Below are 3,884 nucleotides of genomic sequence, written 5' to 3' on the forward strand. Positions count from 1 at the left end.
TAATAAAGCGCTTCGCTTATCTTATCTTCTTATCTTATATAATATAGACGTTACTTCAAAAAATAAGATGATTACATCCTACGCGTCATGCATTCAGTCATGCATATTAACCAATGACTTAAATTCTGCCAAGTCACTGGTTTTCCTGGCTAGCTCAGGCAACCCATTCCATGCTTTAATAGCAATAGGGAAGAAGGAGTATTTGTACTTACAAAGTCAAGGATCGATGGATTGGGCACTATAGCTTCGGAGTTCTAGCACTCCGGATTTTTATCGCGTCCCTGAGTCCACCCAGCTCTAATGGATACCTGATATTAGTTGGGGAAAAGTAAAGGCGGTTGGTCGTTGTGCTGGCCACATGAACATATAGCCTATACCACTGAAAAGTTTCATGCGGCCCGTCATTTGCTTTGTAATAATCAAAACTAAAATGGCATTCGCTTTGTAGAAATTCAAAAGGGGTTAATTAACTTTGCAACAAGAACATTAGTGTTTATTTATTTATCTCTAATTGTGAAAGCCAAAAGTAACTAGTCAGTGGCGTAGCTAGGGTGGGGGGAGAATTTGAAAATCCCCCCCCCGGTGGGGCCCCCAAATGAGTGTTTTCACATTAAATATTAAATATTACGCAAAACGAAGGGGCCCCCAAAGAGGTAAAGCCCCCTGGGTCCCCAAATGATGAACAATTCCTAGCTACGCCCCTGCAACTAGTCTCAATTGAATTAGAGCTTATTGTCTGGTATCAAAGTGATACATTACGTTACAAACACTTCATATTTTAACTCTTTCTCTCCTAACTAACGAGACCAACGTTGATTCCACTAGAATGTGATAAATAATTATGGAGAAAAAGAGTTAATTAGATTAATACTAGCTGATTACCCGCGCTACACTACGGTTGAAATAGTTGGTAATATACACTCTTAAACCCATCAATAAAACGGCCAACATTATAACACTGCTCCATCCCAACCAATTTTCTAGCCCTCAAATTCTATCTCCTTATTTTTTTTTCTTTTATCCAACAAGCGAAGGGCCCGCAACCCTCTGTTATAGAGTATGCAAAAACACATCTTTGGCCCAAATGAACCGCCCCCTCCCCCAGGAACAGTTTGAAAGAAGATCACATCACTATTCGCAACTTAATATTACACTCTACATATTTATTTATTTTTTATTTCGCTAGTCATAGATCTAGATTTAGAGAATGACCTTATTTAGACTAACCCAGAAAAAGGAGACTAATAAGCTTGTACTTTTTACAAGTCAAACACTCTGGCAGCCTGGCTGGCATACTACGAAAACACGAAAGCTGAACTGGTGGCAGACCCCGAGTGCGATGGATTGATGATGTGGAAGCAGATCTGCAACAGCTTGGGGATAGGGCGTGGAGACGAAAGGCCAATGAGAGATCTGAATGGAAGGATGTGTTGAAGCAGGCCAGAGCCCTCCATGGGCTATAGTGCCACTGGGATGGATGGATGGAGGGATGAACTGGTTTGGTCATATTGTTAAGACATGACTCACTATCAAAAGTCATTCTTCCAGGGAGCACGAAAAATTAAGGGTCATCCACAAAAAAGTTGGCAGGAAAACATACTAGAATGAACCGGCTTCTCTCTTGATATTCTGCTAAGAACAGCCGCTGACCAGGAAAAGTGGAGGGATTTGGTTACGCGAAATGTCACAGCACTGCCACGACTCAAGTCAAGGGACAGATGATGATGGTTGTATCTTCTAATGAAACGTCAGTCCTTGAATTCTAAGAGGGCATAACAAGCCGTATTATAGGCTACAGCACCCGCCCCCCCCCCAAAAAAAAAAACAACAAAAAAACAACATCAATAAAAACAACAAACACCCACACACTTTAATAGGCCATTATACTGTGACAATTTTAGGGCTTGTAATTTTTCAATAGAGGCCTGCTTGTCATTTTAAAATTGTTCTACACATAATCATTAACTACATTCTTTGCATTTTAGATTGTAGTAATGTTCTCCATACAGACATGAAAATTCATACAGATTTAAAAACACATTTGGTATTAAAGCCGCTGACCTGTTTGTTAACAGCGCTTTATAAATAAAATTATTATTATTAAAGAAAAAAACAACAAAACATTAAATAATCAAAATGATCTAAAAATAATCACTCTGACATTTACATTTACACCTAGAGCAGAATTACACATTAATGATCTGGAGCCCTTAAGAAATAATAATAAAAAAAAAAGGTTGTGTGGAAACACAAACTCAAAATCGGCCCCCAACGTGGTTTACCCAGGCAGGTAAAGAGGCAGGTTTCAATATTTTCAGAAAGAATATCAGAGTTAAATTCTATCAAATGCAAATGACAGATAAAAATGGTGAAAAAATGTTGACAGATCTTGTGTGGTGCCCCAACAGTCAAGAAGTCCAAGGGATAAATGAAAGTGAATGTGAAGTTAAATGTGAACCCGGCCTAACTGATGTCAAATAATTATTATCTAATTGATTTAATTGTTTTGTATAGGATCAATCTCTTATTCAAAGCCTCAAGAAAAAACAACATTTCCGTAAAAAAAAATAAAAAATTCCTTTAGTTAAGTGTCTTGTGTACCTGTGGGCAGGGTTGCAGTTCACGCGATAATATGGACAACTGCGTACGACGTATTAATTGTTGTTTTTAATTATTTTCCACTTATATGCATATAAAATAGATATATACTATTTCAGGAAAAATTCTTTTTGTAAATGTAGCCTAGTAGTTAGTATTACAGAACTTACTTACCTTTGCAATACATTTGTAAAAAAAAAAATAGTTTTTGGCCAAAATATCTAAAACTGTTTGCATAGGCCTAAATGTGTTATAAATATTGTAAATATAGTCATCTCCCTTACTAAATAGCATCCAGTGTTTGTTACTATTAATAGTGAGTAGTAAAAATGGTGTATTTTTACGAAAAAACTGCTTGCATAGTTGATTTTAAAAATTAAATTTTTCGCTTTCAGAAAAAAAAAAAAAAAAGTAGCCGTTGCATCAAAGCTTTGAAAGGCCTAAAATAGCATGATGTCGGATTTTCAATATCTTTTCTAGTTTACGAGATTTAAACGGGACGGACGGACAGATCACACAAAACTAATAGCGTCTATTCCCCTAACCCTTTAAGGGGCCGCTACTAATGGAATGAAAGAAACGAACACAAAAAAATAAAGTTTTTTTCTATACGTTTTTGACCCGCTTCTTACAAAATTCGCTTACCACCGGAAACAAAAGTGGGGTGAGAACCACAGCTTTACGGTCATTAATTCCAGCGTTTGCCCATTATGGAGCGCAGGTAACTTTGATAGAAACGCATGAGATTCCTTAAATGGCCTTTATTGAGCACCGGGTCTCCGAATCATGCAAAAGATTTTTTGTCATTAATTATTGTTGTTAGGTAGGCTTTGCTTTAAATGACGCGTTGTTTTAAACAAAGAGTTGTATGCCAAGTGGTCTATCAATTTAAGCGTGTTACTGTTAGACATTCACATTAATTTGTGGAGCTGTGTAAGTTCCGCTGAAAGGATTCTGATACACGAGTTTCATTTTCTTGGGGACGACAACAAAACGCAGCAGCAGCCTTAAGAAACTTGTTCATGCACCAAGCAGAATCTTTAACTTGCTGTCTACAAAAAACTAATAGGGATATTCTTTTTTCGAGCCTCTCCTTTCCCCTAAAAACAGCCTAATTATAGCAAAGTTTAAAAAAATTGAGTTCATAACTTGCACAATTAGTGGATTAAATTTATAAATAGGGCCGAAATTAAAGTTATATGTGTGACTGAATCATGCTCAATAATTCCACTCTACATTTTTGTGAGAAAAATCTGGCTATTTAATACTAAGCCATTTCCGGTCAA

The sequence above is a fragment of the Biomphalaria glabrata genome, chromosome 12 (assembly GCF_947242115.1).
Source record: "Biomphalaria glabrata chromosome 12, xgBioGlab47.1, whole genome shotgun sequence".
Classification (NCBI taxonomy): domain Eukaryota; kingdom Metazoa; phylum Mollusca; class Gastropoda; family Planorbidae; genus Biomphalaria; species Biomphalaria glabrata.